At 46.2% G+C, this 17510-nt stretch overlaps 1 protein-coding gene across 2 annotated transcripts in view; it reads left to right on the top strand.

Moving 5' to 3' along the window:
• Positions 1 to 17510, top strand: part of TNR (tenascin R) — a 409151-nt gene that overhangs the window by 206764 nt on the left and 184877 nt on the right. The window contains exons 1-2 of one of the 2 annotated variants that reach the window (XM_034666756.1): positions 3948 to 3967; positions 4451 to 4549. The gene's annotated coding sequence lies outside the window, so the exon portion shown is untranslated. Of the gene's footprint in view, positions 1 to 3947; positions 3968 to 4450; positions 4550 to 17510 lie in introns of those variants that run through there. The other variant, XM_034666755.1, reaches the window with a different exon arrangement.

Raw genomic sequence — 17510 nt, 5'->3', positions numbered from 1 at the left:
CACGGAACCAGGGCCTCCGGCCCTAGCAAGTCTTCAGATGGCTACAGCCTTCACTGACATCTTACCTGAAATTTCTCGAGACCTTGAGCCTGAACCACCCAGATAAACCACTTTGGAATTCCTGACCCACAAAAACCGTGAGACAATAAATGTTTATTGGTTTAAGCCAGTGAGTTTGGGAGTAATCTTTATATAGCAATAGACAATGCATTCATTAACTTTTCACATGCTTCTGAATTGTAATGTCTTGCCAATACCAATGGGTAGGAGAAATCCTTCTAAGAAACCTTCAAACGTGTAGGCCTGAAAATAGGAGCCCCAAATAGTAGGCATGCAAGGTCCCTTCTTGTAGGAGACTTTGTGAGCTTAGGAGTTGAAAATGGGTCAAATCACCAATACTTGCCTCAATTTCCCATTTTCTCATTAAGATGAATCAGTACAATTTGTTGGCCATTGTACTGAAAATCTGGTCCATTTTCAGTAACCGACCGCTGTAAGAAAAAATATACGAATTGACAATATTTTAGTATATTGAGTGGTCTCGTCAAGAACTGATCGGCATCCTTGCGATCACACAGCTATTTCTGGAACATCTTCAGCAATTTGCAGTAAACAAGCCCAAACCTACCAAGTACCAGGGTTTATGCTGATTATCAAAACAAACTGTGTTTGTGAAATCCGAAACTTCGCAGGTTTGGGTAGCTGTGTCCTACCTGGCCTGGCAGTGTCATTCTCTTGCCCACGATTTACCTAGACCTAAAGAGAAAAACACACAGGGATTTGGAGGAAATCCGTGCTTGGGATCAACAGGGCATCAGGGGTGGCATGCTCCAGAACACCCATTTCCCCAGATCCGATCTGGGCAGTCATGGGCAGAGAGCCCAAGCAACAAAGTCCGGGCCCAGCCCCTCGGGTTGCTGGACTCACATTCAGTGTAAGAGAGGTCAGCCCTTGCTGTGGAGAGATGATATAATGCACATTTTCTGGACATATTTCATAAGAACTATTTTTTTCAAAGATGAGCTCTTACAAGCTGACCCCAGAAAATGACTATCAAGGCAATGTTGGGCATTTTAAAGGGCAGAGTGCAGGTATTTGAGTGGGTTGAGGGAGTGAACAAAAGAACATCCATTCGCTGAAGTTGCTGGGGAGTCAGGTCGCCACACTCCTTGGTTGTGTGTGCATCTCCTGTGGTTCCATTTCCCCTCTCCCTCTGTCCCCCACACAGTGTGTAGGTTGCAAGGACGTGGGAACAAGAGCCCTGCACTAGGCATTTATGAAACAGCTTTGCCTCGGAACTCCTTACACGGAATACTCACTCACGTTGTGACCCACCAGCATCCATTTCTGTTACAATAATCATTTGCCTCGTCACCGGTTATAAGAAAATCTTCTCCAAGATGGTCCCTGGTCTCTTCAGGGCTGTCTGGCTTGTTCATCAAATCAAATGTGTCTGTCAGGGAGGTTACGCACATTGTATCTGAGGGCTGATGTATCAGGTTTAATATGAGTTTCTAGAACACAGCGAGTATGGTCACGACTTCAGGAAGACCAGCACGCACTTGCTCCAATTCAATGTAGTCATTGCTCAGCCTACCGTTTGAAAACAGTTAAAAAAAAAAAAAAGCCAGTGAAAAAATAAAATAAAATAAGTAAGTAAATAAATAAATAAAAGCTAGTTAAATGGGAAAGACTAGAACACTCATTTTAGTACTAATTCTCGAAATAACTGTGTTTGGCACCCGCCCCCATGAGTGACCGTCCCCCTGTTGTCACTCCTCTCTGGCCTCTCTCTCCCCCATGGGCAGGAGCTGCTGAGGGCAGAGGCTGTGTCCCCTTCTTGTGTTCCCAGAGCCTGCCACCGACCCGGCTACTCTTAGTAAGACCCTTAATAAATGGTTGCTGCCCATGACCAAAACATGAAATCAGAGCGTCTACCCACAGTCACAGAGGAAATATGTTGGTTAGATGAGCGTGAAGGAAAGGACGGAAGTTTCCATCGCATGCTGTCCACGTGGGAGCTGAGGGGAATGTGGATGGCGCAGCGGGGATCGGGGGTGGAGAGAGGCAAGCAATAGAGGAAAAAAAGTAAGGACATGGCCCTAAAAAAGCCTCGATGTGTAATAGCACCCTTTTTGTGAAAGTATGTGTATGTATGCATAAGTAAATTAGGGAAAAAAGGATGATGCGTATATGTTAAGTCAAAACAAGTTGCAGAGAATTTCAGTTAAAAACTATGAACAAAAACACCGCATATCTGTGTATATACGCCTGAGTGGGTTTCAGTGAGCGCGAGGGAGGGTGTGTGTTGCGAGTGCGGCGAGGTACCACCCCACGGAGGCACTCACCCGCCAGGTGCTGGGAGTGCGGACAGCTCACAGCTCACAGCTGGGTTCCTGTCCAGAAGTCGCCCTTGGCCAGAGGAAACTTCTTTGCCCAGCGTGGTGCCTGCCGCCTCCCTGGGGGCAGCCAAAGACCGGTGGGGTCCGAAGGCCTGTCCCTTCCCAAGGCAGGACAGCTCCCGAGCCCCCTCTGGCCAATTCTGCTTCCTGTGCTCCCCAACAAGGGTATGCCCCAGGGACCCTTCAGTGCACGTGACCTATTTCAGTCTGCCTCCAGGGAACTTGACTCAGGACACTGTGGAAAAATACATGCTGGTCTACTCAGATGTGACATCAAGGGACTAAGAAGGGGGGTGATTAGCTTTTTCCATATGCGTCTTCATAGTGATTTATTTGGTACCTTGGGCACGTATCACTTTTATAATTTTGAGAATATCAAAGACATTTAAAATGTTGTCAATGAATATATGCTACTTAAAAGAGTGCATGACTATGCTTATACCTAGCTGGAGAAATAGATAATAAAATAGCACATCAAAGGAATCGATTTTTAATCAAGGAAATTGAAGGAGATTTTGCTAACACGTTTGATGACTTTTGACATAATTGCTTCAAAAGAGATTGGGCCAGCTTTCCGAGAGTGAAGGCATCACCTCTTAGGGTGAGAAATAAAAGGGTCAATGGGTAGAAGCAAAAAGGAGAGGGAGTTGTAATTCCATGGAAGAAGAAAATTTCTAATATCAGAGTTATCTGCTGGAAAATGGGCTGCAAATTCAGGCAGCCGCTGTGTAAATTACACTGACCAGAGGAAGTACAATTATTCCATTTGGTGGGTAGTCAGATTAGAACAGGAGGAGGAAAACACCTGGCGTCTATGTCTGTTCCAACGCTTCCCCTTCCTGGGCACTGACAAGTCCACCGATAAACACCCTCCTTCCCAATGATGCAGCCTCAGAATCTTTCCCAACCCCACGCTCCAAGCAGCCACAACTGATATACTGGAGGGAGGATTCACCAGAGATGAAATCTATTTACCTTTCCAGAACCGAATGATCTTTCCGTTTCTTCCAATTCTCAGGTTCCATGGGGGTCTTCCCTGGGAGGGTTAGTCTGTTCAGGAAGAACCGAGATGAGCAAGCCTATGCTGTAGCCAAAGCCTCGCTCTTTCCTCCCTCCAGTGCTAACTGATTTTTGCAAATACATATGGGATCCCCAAGGTTCAGTGTCCCCTTTGGAGAAGGCTCCGAGGATTTGTGGGAAGCAAGCCCAAGAGGGCATAATCATCCTGTGATGGAGGGTGCCAGTGGTCCCTGGGAATTGTGAGGGGGGCGCACTTGTGTCCTTTAATATCCTTGGTAATAGAAAATAGAAAAGTTCTGCATGGGAGCCATGCTTAGACAGATTGGGGAACTGCTGACACAGAAGCTCCCCACTCGCAGTGGATGCCGCTGTTTCTGTAGGGGGTGGTTCTAGCCTGAGTGGATTGCCCTTTGTCCCGCCGCATCCATTTACTCGATGAGTATTTGGTGAACTTCTCTGTGCTGCACTGTGCACGGGACGAGAGCCAAAGTAGTGAGCAGGACAGAGAGTCCAGAGGGAGAACAGCACAGATGAGGAGGCTTACAGTAAGTGGTGACTTTTATGATGTAGGAACGCATGAGCGATGGTGGACATTAGGCACAGAAGAGGGGCCCTGGTTTAGGGGCAATGGGAGGCTTCCTGGAGGAAGCGCCGGCCATCTGTCATCATCAGATCGCCGAAGCATGTTACTATAGCCACCTGCAAAGATCTCAGTACAGTTTTGTCACATAAAACACATTTCTGGATTTATAATCATTCTGTAGAACTTTTTCCTTAAATACTTACAGCTTTATGGCAAAGCTATGAGAATGAACAAAAGAAAATTAATAAAATAATAGAACTCTCTCGAGAGGAAACAAAATAACTTAATATGCCAGTTTTCATTGTTTTCGACATCCATATGGTGTATCTCCAAGTTTCCTGAAGAGGAGATATGGTGGCTGGGATGGAAAGGGAAACTGGGGGAAACTGAGGCTCCTTATTTTGAAACCATCAACATCCTTCTTCCCTTCCTGTTCCTGCTTCAGGTGGACGTATCATCACACCTGCACAGAGACCAGATCTCTTGGAGTTAGGATTGAAGAGCGTGTGGGAAAGAGAAGACATCGAAGACCCCGTCACTAAAGGTAGTATTTCCTGTGAAACTTTTACCGTCCATCACCGCGATGGCCAGTTCGAGGCTTTCACTCGTGACTGCAGGGACAGAGCCTCTCTGTCACTGCAACAACAGCCTGGGGGACAGCCGCTCTGAAACGAGGGGCTCAAGAGCATTAGCTCCCCTGTGCTTCATGCCATCTTGGAAAAAGCTGGGGAAATCGGGCACCAAGGTTTTGGCTTTTCATAAAAAATTTCTGAAATGCATTTCATGATGTGGTTGGTAATAAAAGTGTATTATGGCTCTCAGTCCCTCCAAGAAACTAGGCTTGATTCCCAGCCCAACCGCGCCTGCACTGGGCCTGCAGGAATCTGTGCTAAATTATTCACCAGCCCGACTCAAATTTCTGGAGTTCCAAAACCTCTAATAAAGTATTATGAAAAAATATCCATCTCTTTATCTCTATCCATAACCATTTATATGGCTAGAGGAAAAACCTGTCGTTTTATTTCTTTTAATTTAAAAGCTTTCCTAATTCCTTTTCCACACCACATATATATGTCTAAAGAATTTTCAGGTTGAAATAATAACCTTCTGAAAAATGGTCCATGGGAGAAGGCTCTCTGGATTCAGAGTTGACAGGCACAGTGAATATTGTTCTCCCTTAATAACTTGGCCTGGCACTCAAATTTGACACACGAAATTGGGAACTTTTCAAATAGGCGTGGCCCTTTTTTATTGTACAAAACAATGATAATAGACCCACCAGCCTTCTCTATTTGTTTATACGGTTACTAAAATGTGTTCAGGAAAGACTCATTTCCAACCTCAGACTCATAATGCGCTCATTATCGATCACGGCGCTCTGCAGCAAGAGGCAAGTCAGTTCTGAAGCCCCAGGTTTGAATCCATCCAGGCCACTCCCAGCAACACCCTGCCTCACTGGGGGGCATTTGGCTACAAAGTGCCCCAGGCTGTTTAAGACAACTTTGAACCTAGAAACTCACAAGAGGCTTCAATGCATTAAGCTGGCTATCAGCCATTCGCACTTTAGAGCAATTTGGCTAATTTGGTGCTTATAGGCGAACAGCTGGTTGAGATCAAGTTCTCTGCAACCAAGCAGAGCTGGAACAGGGTGAACCACCTGGGCGGCAACTAAGGGTAGCTGTCGGGACAGCATCGCTGGAAATGTATTAAGACGAAGACATCTGTACTTACTAGCACTCTAGTGAGAGAAAGTACTGTGTAGCTTAAAGAATATTTGACAAACCACTTGCATTACAAGATTAACATCCCCTCCACCCCTCACCCTGGCCAAAGAAACTTGTTCAAATAAACATGGCTGGTTTCTTAGCTGAATTCTGAATGAGGTGGGTTCAACAGGGGTATGAGATCCAGGGTGCCTGTCATCCTCTTCTAAATTGATGTTGAATAAACATTTAAAGAATGTTGGTTTAAATATAAGACAACTCACTAGCCTGACAAGAGCACCTACCTATTTTCATCAGCCGTGAAATCTGAGTCTTCTGATAGAGGGGATAGAGGGATGAAAGAGGGAGGCCAAGTCCCCACCAGCCAGAATGAGGCTCCGTGAGGGACCTGAGAAGCCAGTGTGCAGACACGGGGGAGGAGAGATGAGCCCTGAGGACCAGCATCCCATCCCATCTGGAGCTAGTCTTACTCCAGCACCGAGAACCCCGCCCTGGTCTGACCTGGGGACATCAATCCTCAGCCTGCATCAGAATGCTCATGAAAAGCAAGGATGAGCCTAATGATTAAAGCAAACCCCGGGGATGATCCTTATGATTTTGTGATTTATAATAAGAAATATGTATTTGGTCTTCACTCAGTTTCCGGCACAGAGCTCCTAAAACCCTTGAAATGTTCTAAATGACGATGACGTAGTTTTGAATGTAGGTGAGGTTCGGGGAGGTGAGGTCTGGAGCCGACGGCCAAGAAAGAATTCTTGAGATGTCTTTGGTGCAAAATGGTGGTTTTATTAAGGACAGGGACAGGACCCATGGGCAGAAAGAGCTCCTGCATGGGGATTGTGGGGGGTGAATGACTATATACTTGGGAATTGGGGGAGGTGAGGAAAAGGGAGGTTTGCAAAAGAACTTTCATATACTAAAGAGAGCCTACAAGATATTGGAGGCCTTGCCATTGTCAAGTTAAGGTTGTTTTTCCCTCTAGTAAAGCATTAATATTAAGACAGTTGGGATAGTTCCCGGAGGAATGTTATACTCTGCCTATCTCAATGAGCTGAAGGTTATGAGGAAGTTTTATTTTATTCAAATTCCCTTCTACCTTTGAGATGGCAGTAGATCACTGTGGATGGGTGGGCAATGTTAGGGCTCTAGGAAATTGGGTCTCTGGGTCTCTGGAAGTGAAGCAATTAATAAGAATGCTTTTTTCTTGTAAATCACTAAGATATTTGTAAACAGAGGAAGACTCCTGTCCTTCTGGACTGTGATCTCTATTAGTTAACTATTTGTTTTTCCCTTCTCTTAGCTTTAGGGCAGCCAGGAATGCCCGAGGAATGTCACACACATCCTACCTGGGAGCGTACATGTGTGTGTGTGGCGGGGCGGGGGGGATGGCGAGGTGTCAGCTCATGTTTTGTCCTCAGCTTGGCTTCTGCTCGCTCATCAAAAAGAGCTATAAAAGTGTGTTGATATTCATTACAAACCCCTTTCAACCGCACCCAAGTTTATGTCAATGTGGGGACTTTGGCAAAGTACCTGAGAATGGGAGCTGGAAACCAACATTGAGATTGGAGTGTTGGAAATTTCAGTCCCACTCCCCTACCCTCTGGGGAGGGGAGAGGGTTTGGAGATAGAGTTCAATAACCAATTGCTAATGATTTAACGCATCGTACCTGTGTAGTGAAGCCTCCATAAAACCCAGAAGGACTGGGCTCAGAGAGCTTCCAGGTTGGGGAGCCAGAATGTTTCCACATGCCGCCATGCTGGGCCCCAAACTCCATAGATAGAAGCTCCTTTGTTCAGGACCTCGTCCTGTGTCTCTTCATCTGGCTGTTGATTTGTGTCCTTTAATATCCTTGGTAATAAAGTGGCAATCTAGTGAGTAAACTGTTTTCCTGAGTTCTGTGAGCTGCTCTAGCAAATTAATTGAACCCAAGGGGGGGGGCGTGGGAACCTCTGATTTAGAGCCAGTTGGAAGCACAGGTAAAGGTGACTTGCAATTGGCATCTGACATGGGGGCGGGCTTGTGGGTCCGAGGCCTCAGCCTGGGGAATCTGACACTCTCTCCAGGTAGGCCGTGTCAGAACTGAGTTGAATTGTAACACACACAGCTGGTATCAGAAAATTGCTTGGTGTGGGGAAAAAAAAAAAACCCACACATTGGAATTGGTGTCAGAATCAGAATCGTAATTCCAAACCACATCAGAGCTGTAAATGCATCAGGCTTAAGCTCCATTTCAGGAGACGGCTGACGAAAGGTTTTGGGGCCAGGGATATTCAAACCACTACTGGACGTGAGGGGCCTACCCTGAAGCCAGTGAACGACTCTCCAGGCAGGGATGTTGGATCCCGCTGGCCCTGCAGAGGGTGGAAACTCTCAGAAGTCACCAGAATGCAGTGTTCAGAGGGAGTTCTCAGAAGCACCAGCTGCTCTGTTGATGAAATCTAAAAGCCACCTCCTGGCTCCGAGGCCGGTCCATCTTTGCCTGCCAAGACTTGTCACATGTGTACGACTGACCTCACAGGACAGCATGGATTGTCCAGGTTAGCCCTCCCCCCCCATGTCCTTACAAAGAGCTCTTCTCTGGCATAGGCCGCTGTTAGAATTGCAGACAGCCCACTTGCAGGTCGCCTTATGGCTCCTTGGCAATTCAAACAGAGGTGCGTTCACCAGGCTGGTCTGAAGGCCTCACTTGGCCTGCTTCTATCCTACCTTCATTCCCTATGCATTTGAAAGCAGCTTATTTTAAAAGCTGATTAGATGAGCCTTTAATAACATTAGAATTTAAATGGCCCCAGATAGGCTTTCAGCCTCTTGCCAAATTGAGATAAATGTGATATTTGGGGAGCTGAGCTCCCAGCTTCATGGCTGCTCTGGACCGCAGACAGGTTTTGAAGCACGACTTCTCCCCAGCTTTTCTGCAGCCTGAGACTGGGCTTGCGTGAATCTGTCAGGTGACTTTTATCTCAAAAGGCCTAGGATCTGGTGTGTAGATGTGTCTCCGTGATCACGCATCATTAAGGAAGGGTCAGGTGGGGTCAGGGGCACAGGACGAAGGTATCATCTGTGTGTGATACTCTGCGCGGAAACTTCTCTCTGTGATCCCACCCCTGCTGATATCTTTCGGTTCCAGGCAACAAACCTTTATTGAACAGCTACTCTTTAGTCATTTAATTCAGTATTACTGTTTCTAATACTGACTCTGGCTGAGAATAATGTAAAATGGTCAGAAGGAGGAATGTTTCATCTTGGTTAATATGGTCCGCTCCCTCTGTAACTCTTACAGGTGGCTTCAGTGCCAGGAAGGGGACACATACTTAGGAAGCCATCTAGGTGTGACTGCCTCCCAATGTAATAGTCTTCTGTACCTTTTAGAAAAAGCCAAAAACGGAATGGAGTGGGGGCTGCGGTGGGAACCCAACCCAAAGTGAACATAAACAGATAGTTCAGCACTGAGGCTGTGTTCTCTCTCCACATCTTGTACTTTATGTGGGAACGATGTGCCGGTGTTGGATGCGTCACCTCTCCCTGTGCTAAGCCTGGGGCCATGCAAAAAGAGCGTTGCTTGGTTTTGCTCCTCTTCTCAGAATGCCCCTGCAAGGTCATCCTTGCCAACCTGCTGCATTGACCCTGTCTCCCTGGAGAGGGCGAGTCCCTCCCCCTTCTAAGGCTCACTCCTCCCCTGAGCTCTCAGTCCCTTCCGTGCCACCTCCCCCAGGGCTGACACCCAGCCATCATCCCTTTTCTCACTCACATCTCCTCTCACGTTCTGTCAGTACCTCCCCTTCTGCTTATGAACAAACCTTGGTCCCCATTAAAATGAGCAAACAAAAACAGCTTTTCTTGATTTTGTGACTCTCTCCTCTTATCCCACATTGTATGAAGGAATAGTCTAGCTTCACTCCTCACCATACAGCCACTCCTTTATCCATGCATAACAGCGCATCCCACCCACCTAAACGACAGATTCAGCTTAATTCTGCAAATGTGCATGGAGTACATACTGTGTGCTGGGTGCAGTCTGGATCCTGACCACAAGGAGGATGCTCTTCCAGGGCAGGCAAGCCTGCCTGCTTCCTCCCCAAAATATGGAGCAAGGGGGAAGTGAGCTGTTGGGGTCACGCACTGCAGAGAAGCAGAATGGGAATCATCAGCCCTGTCTTGGGGACAGGGGGCAACAAGCAACGTGTTATAAGAGTTCTCCAGACAAATGGAGAACCCAGGAAGGGAGAATAGAAAGAGGGGGGCAGTCCAGGTAGAAGGAGCAGCGTGCCAAGGTCGCTGAAGCCACCGAGGCAGCACAAAGTGCAGATGACACTCTGTACATGATGAGAGGAGGGGGGTGGAGGCCGCGGAGGACGACAGACAGTCTTCAAGTGTGAGATCCCGGGAAACTTCAACTCTTTCTTGCAGACAGTGGAGAGGTCCAAGCCAGGGAGGGACGTGATCAGATTGTCTTTTACAAAGACCCCTGGGAAGTATCGATTAGAGGGGGAGCTCCGCTACGAAGGTGCTCTCATCATCCAGATAAGAGGTGATAGAGGCCTGAGCTTAGAGGGGCGTGGGGGTGAGGAGAGGGGGTACAAACACAATCTCACCTGTCCCGCATGTATCGCATTTTGCGTCCACCCGAACAGAAGTTCTCTTCCTGCTCTAAACCCAGAGCGTCCGTGATGCCTTTCTTATTGTACTTACTCCCTTTCTGTTATAGTCATTTGTGTATTTTCTGGCTTTCCTTATCAAATTGTATTTTTGTCTCTCCTTCCTCAAATTACAGCACCTTGCTCATAATAAGAGCTGAAGAAAAGGTTATTTAGTTGAATTGAATTTTCAAGAGCTTCAAACCATGAATAATTGAGGAATCAACCATGTATAAGTGCTTATCATTTACATAATTGTGTAAACAAGCTGATAAGAATTTTTTTCTCCATTATTTTTATTATCCCGGAATGCCCCACCATCTCCTTAGTTCTCTAGATTTTAAGGAAGTATTAACAAGTATTCGGTAACACACGTAAGTGGCAGAGGCACTGCCTGGTTCTCACCTCCCCAGGCGAGGGAAGCGGTCGCAAGCAAGGAACAGATGATTGCATTGATAGAAAATGAAAGCCATGTATAAATATTGAGAACTATGCTTTCTGAAGAGACAGAGAATTGCAGAGCACACTGCGTGATGGGACCCAGGCGCCGAGTCCCGAAGGTCAATGTGCAGATACAAATTGATTAAGCTAAGTACTTACTGAAATTGCTTTCCAACACACTGATGAGAATTGATCATAAGCAGGAACCATATTTACAGTGAAAAGGCTTATGTAAAGTTACCCTTTGGTATGTCACCAAAGCATATTTAAGTTGTCCGGATTTTTTTTTTCCCCAAGTGAAAGTACCTGCAGTGTAGTTAATGAATGCGTTATAAGGAGCCCAGCAGCACTTAACAATTTCGTGATTGAGTATCTTGACATGGGGGGTTGATTGGCCCTAGACCAGCATTACGCTGGCATCTTTTTATAACCCTGAGGTTGGCCTCCCTCTCCTTCTCTTCAATTCCAAACCAAAGGACCCTGATGGGCCAGGAGTCAGTCCTACCTGGTGCGGTACCCCAGCCCCGACTCTTAAACACAACCCCCAGCTCCTCGACACCAGGAGGCAGTGTCTCCTCACTGGACAGCATCCAACCTGCTTAAGCCATGCTGTAAGTGCAACTAGCCACAAGCGTTTGAGCAGCAGGCAAGAGAGGGAAAGTGAGGCAGGTGGTCAGAAGGAAACACAAGGCAGAGATGGGGAAAATGAGAGCAGGGCACAGAAGGCCCAGTTAGCGAGCCTTTACTAATTTTTATGTGTCAAATACAAAAGTAATGAGCCATGGGCCACACAAAAGCAGTACATATCATGGTTTCTGAACCCAAAGAGCTTAGGATTTAGTCAAGAAGACAATTCTAAACCCAGAAAACAAATAATACACCAGTGCATGACAATATAATGACTCACGAAAATATATAAATATAAATTTATACATTTACATATATATGTACACACACACACACACACACATATATGTATAATGATGTACTAATAGTGCACCTTGGCATTGGCTGTGCTGTTACTGAGACCTGAAATAGACTGTGTCAGGGGTTCAGGGAGGTGGAGATGAACAGAGAAGACGTCATGGCAGGGGTCACGGGCATCAAGCTGAGCCTGGAAAGGAGAGGTGGTACAAAGCCAGCAAGACTAAAGGAGCATGACCCCTCAGACTTAAGGAAAATAGTAAGAATAAAGGGAGCGGAAGACAGAGAACTGGAGAATGGAGAAGTTGCCGATGATGGTGATGTTAGAAGGGCCTCACGTCTTTCAGGCGCCTGTGCCAACACTTGGATTGCCTTGGCCAAAGACCAACAATTTAGAGGCAGAAAATACTTCTGTGGTCCCCGTAGTCTCTGTAGACTTGGACTAGTGCCAGCCAACTTTTGTTGTCTCTGCAATCACAAAGTGAAGCGTATTTTTCCTCATGTGTGCTTGAGAGGAATGTTGTTTACACTGAAACCCTCACACACTTCAGACTGATCTTTGACAACTGAATTCGTTTATTACTAACAATTGCGTGTAAAGAACCCACAGAAACTCCACAACAGATGAGATGGCTTCGTTAGCTCAAGGTTCCAGTGGTCTCTGAGAAATGGAGCGATTGGTAAATTAAGGATAATTTATTAGAGCATTTCAAGTGGGTTTTATAAGACAGCAGGACATTGCCCACAAAATAAATTTTGATTGGTACAGGGAAATCTCCCTGCCCCCCACAATTACTCCCACATGCCACCCTCACTCCCTTTCAAATTTTAAGAAAATAAAATTAAACAAAATACCTGGTTCTGCCGCATTGTCTGAAATTCTGCCATTTGAGTTACATTCTTGCCGAGGTGTTGTCTCTCCCAGATGTCCCTTTTGAAAGGCAGGTGTCCCCAGAGAGACCCATTTATCCCTGCTAGAACATTCATGATTTTATTACATGATTTTCTGTCTAAAGGCCACTGGAGGAAGAAAATGCTTAGAAGAGGAGGAGAAATGATGGGTTTTTAGCACATGGGGCCCTGCTAGGGAAGGCAGGATTGAGGAGGGTATCCAGTGCAAGTGATGGATGGTCTGGGCAGCTAGAGAGCAGAAGGAGGGGTAAAAAATAGAACCAGAGGGGAGGGGAAGGGGAGAGAGAGAGAGAGAGAGAATGAATCATGATGGAACAAAGCTAGAATCAAACTTAGTCTCCTCTGTAGTGTAGCCTGGAGCAGCCCTGACTGATGGGCTGGAGAGCTCTCACATCAAAGCTGGGTGTATTCAGGTCCACCTGTGAACTCAGCATTCCCTAAGAGAGTGGAAGGAGGAGGGACAAAGACAAGACCAGCAGTGGGGGGCTACTTGGTAGGCTTTGCCAGGTGCAGGATGGATATATGTGTCCATAGCTAAGTCAAGTCCAGCTGCAGCAAAACCACAGCGTGTCTTTCATGAGGTGCAGAGAAGAAATGCCTAGAGCTCACTCCAGTGCAGAACAATGGTGGCCACGGGCCAAGGGAGTGCCATGATTCCCAGCTGGGGAATGATTTAAGAACTTTGGTGATGAAACTGTGAGAACTCTGATAATCTAATACCAGAAACACACACACACCAAATGTTGAGTCTAGGACTTTAGAGTTTAGTCTAGTCCAGCCCTCATCCTCTAGTTGGGGGAAGGGGAGCCTGAGAAGAACTGACATTTGTTGAGTGCTTCCTATCTGCTAAGCACCCTTTCAATTGCTTTTTATGTATCAATTCCTCCCAACAACCAATAACAATCAGTATTGTTATTTCCTTCATTCTACAGAGAAGGAAACTGAGGTTGAGAAAAACCAAACGAGTGGGGATTTGAACCCAGGCAAGGTGAGTCCAGAAGTCCTCCACATAAGACACGCCCTGAAAGATTTGTCTGAGAGCACAGGCAGACCCCAGCGAGGAAAAGCCACCTCTTGTAATGTGAAGCCTGGCACGGTGAGGTGAGGGTGTAAGAATCATTTGTGCGACAGTGATGGCCAGTCTGGGAGAGGCTACAACCCACCTGGTGATTCCTTGTGGGAGCTGAAGCCCATTCTGGAAGGGAAGCAGGGCATGGTGGAGGGTCGGCTATCTCTCCATTGAAGGCAGGTAATGGATTTGTAATGGAGCCACAGCAATTGAAGCTATGATAATTATTGAGAGAATGGCCCAGAATGGAGGAGTAGATGTCTCTCTCCTCAAAGAGGAAGAGCTTGAGGCAATGAAATTGTCAAGTGATCAATGCCACAGCAATAGTCTGTGAGGGTGAAGATAAAGGAAGGGCAGCGATCCATCTGGTCACTCAATCAAACATCTCTCCTGAATGCTAACTTGGGCCAGCAGCTGAGTGCACTGGAAAGGGAACAAAGTCTAGGCCACCATGAGCTTACCATCGGATGGATAAAATAGGGCGATGGTAAACAACTCACCTCCAGGGACACATACACACTGAAATATGAGGAATACATGTATGCATTGTCAGTTATATGATTATGGCTTCAAATTGCTTTGAGGAAGAAATTGGTAATTAGGATTCTCAGAGTCAGGGAGACAACCATAACAGAAAGCCATGCAGTTGAGACATTGGCATCTTCAGATGAAGATTATCACTGCCCGGTTTTCACGGAGCAAGATATAAAAAGGGAGTGGTGAGTTGTAAATAGGTGACAATGGCCATAGTGAGGTCACCTTGGCAAGTGGCAGATCTTTGTAGTCACCCTGATCATGGGCAGTTTGGTAAAGGAGAAGGGGGGGAACCCTAACATTAATGGAGATGTCGAGTACATGCCTAGTGTGGAACAGGGACGCCTGTAGCTTTATCAAAGCCGAGCAGGATCTTGTATCATAGAGGGATGGATAAAGACGCTGAAATTGTTATGGGAACAATTATGACTGTAACCGAGGTAATGATGAAGATAATGGACCTGTAATGAAACACCGATGGCTGTAAAGGGAAAGGTGAGGGCAACTGGAATGTGGAGGGGCTGATAAGGGAGGTAATGGTGGTGATGCCAAAGCTAATAGACTTATAATGTAGACGATGTGAAAGGTAATGGAGTTATAATGAGGTGATGCTTCCAGAGTGGGGTTGGGGGAGATGATCACCTTAATGGAAGCAGAAGGGAATGTGTGATACAGGTGAGAATTGTATGCAGAGCATGCGTCATGATGGCCGCAGCTGTGGGTGACCGGAAACGTAATGAACAGCTACACCCAAAGTTCTCATTACAGCAAGAGTTCTAATGGACCCTGGAATAAGATAATGATGTTAATGGAAAAGATGATGACCTCCATGAAAACCAGGAGCCTTGTGATGGTATTTAGAAGTACCTATTTAGTGGGAGAGATGAGAGGAGGATTGGGAGTGGAATGGAGGGTGGAACAGTGTGGACTTATTTGTATATTCCAGGGCTGAGGTTCCTGAGGGCTGCCCTGTGGGGTATTTGGCTTAGTGCAGCTGCTTCTGCTTGTACAAGGCATTTGTCGTGCATGAAGCAAGTCTGAGTTGAACAGACATGGCTGCGGCAACAATTCAAGCTTACAATCTAAATTTTGTTCTTAAATTAGGCATGACAACACACTAGCTCAGATATAGTACTTCTGTGAGCAGATATGTAAACAAAATGTCTGGGAAATGCATGAGTTGCAGCAGAAATAAATGTATACAGAGGATTATTTATTTTATATATATATATTTTTTAACCATTAGTGCCTCTTCCAAGTGAAGAAGTGGGAATTAATCTTCCATGGTTCCCTGATTAACTTCTGAGAACTTTAGATGGGAAACGTGTTTGCAGCAGTTTATGCTCCTGGTCTGGCCAGGAAGACCCTGATGTGGGCTCTGCAAAGGGATCTGGGGGATTGGCATTCACAAGGGTCCCCAGTGCTACTGCGTTTCTGCATCAAGCAACCTAGAGATGTACACAGAGTGTAGACCACGGACCCAAGAAAGGATGATCCCAGACCCACATCAGGCATCCAGGAAACACAGGCAAAATGTATAGCCTATGAGGGGGGCAGAGACAGCCAAATAGACTCTGTCTGTACAAGGAATTCCTGAGCATGAAACACAGGAGTTCTTTGCCTCCATCCTGTACCTAGATGCCACCTCTCAGACCAACTATAGCCAAACCACTGGAAAACCTTCTACAAAAATGCAGATTCCTAGGTACCACCCCATGGACAGTCTAATTCTGTTGATTAGGAGCATGGCCTGTGACTATATTTTCAAAACTCTCCTGGAAACGTTCCCCATGTACTCTAGTGTGGGAACTACTGTCTAAGTGTCAACCTGTGGCTCTTGTAAGGAGCATGTTAGGCAAGAGGTGTGGAAAGCACATTTCATAGGCATAAGCCAAACCAACGTTTTGAGCAGATTTGTCCTAACAGTGGCAGTTGAGCACCATTCAGAAGCCTCTCCTTCTCAATAGAAAATTATCTTCCACCTGCCTGCCCCTTCACTGCACATGGAGTGTACCTTTCCCTTAATGAAGACTAGCACAATTGACTGAAGCAGTCTCCCGAGAAGGGGTTCCAGAATGCCACTATGGCAGTTGGCAGCACTGGGCAACGGGACCCTATTTCCTCTAGAATAGAAGGAATGAAGCAGTGTAGGAACTGAAATATGTGTTTGTGTGTGTGTGTGGTCATGGGGGAGGAAATGGATACCCCTAGTTATGGAAATGGGTATGGATATAGAGGTGAGAGCTGGCAACGCCATGTTGTCTTTTGAAGGTCTCTTCTGTCCAACCTTCAGACGTACCATTTTGTTTTTCAGGATTCCCAGGGATTAAAAAATGTCAATATTGGGAAATACTCAATTTATGTTTTGAGAAGTACAATTTTTTTCGGTCCTTATATGGTATATAAGTCATGCATGTGTACCTATGTCTACACCTAAATCAACCAAATTAGAAAATGGGTGTAGGGGCGCCTGGGTGGCTCGGTCAGGTAAGGGTCTGACGACTCTTGGTTTTGGCTCACGTCATGATCTCAGGGTCGTGAGATCCAGTCCCAAATCGGGCTCTGCCCTGGGTGTGCAGCCAGCCTGCTTAGGATTCTCTCTCTCCCTCTCCTTCTACCCCTTTCCCCCACACCACTCATCCATGTGCTCTCTCTCTCTCTCTCAAAAGAAAGAAAGAAAATGTGTATAAATACTAAACAATTCAGTTACAAAGAAAATGTATTCTTTCAAAATGATAGAATATTCCTCAATATCTTGTGTCTTAATTCTTCCTGCCCCTCCAACTTGAACTCTTAAAGAGACCCGCAATGTCCTGAAAGATGCAGTACAAAGCCACAGTCATGGTCTTCTTTTCTTCAGAAGAAAAACTTAGGTCCATTAGCACCAGCTTGCCCAGATCTGTCTCAGGGACAGAAACCCAGAGCATTTACTCATGTTCCCTTAGAGGAATAGTGAGGTTCAAGCCCTACTTGATCCACTTGGGACTAATTAACAAGCAATCAGATTGAGGCTGTGATGGAAAGTGAGCTCATGGGCACAGTGTAGGTCTTCTCCTCAGCTGGTCACTTCTCCCACTCTTCCTGGTCACCACCCTTTTGAGAAAATGCACCCCACAGTCCTTTCAGAACTATGCCTCACATTCCCACATTGTGACCCACCACTTGAGAAATGCCAACTTCCTTCCGAGCCATGTTGTCATTTGTTAGCTGCTAATCATTCATTAACCTCCCAGATACCTCCTGGAAGCCAGGACCTCACCTTCATT

Source organism: Ailuropoda melanoleuca, chromosome 8 (genome assembly GCF_002007445.2).
Source record: "Ailuropoda melanoleuca isolate Jingjing chromosome 8, ASM200744v2, whole genome shotgun sequence".
Lineage (NCBI taxonomy): Eukaryota > Metazoa > Chordata > Mammalia > Carnivora > Ursidae > Ailuropoda > Ailuropoda melanoleuca.
The sequence above is the reverse complement of the archived record's forward strand: the minus strand, read 5'-3'. Positions and strand labels throughout refer to the sequence as shown.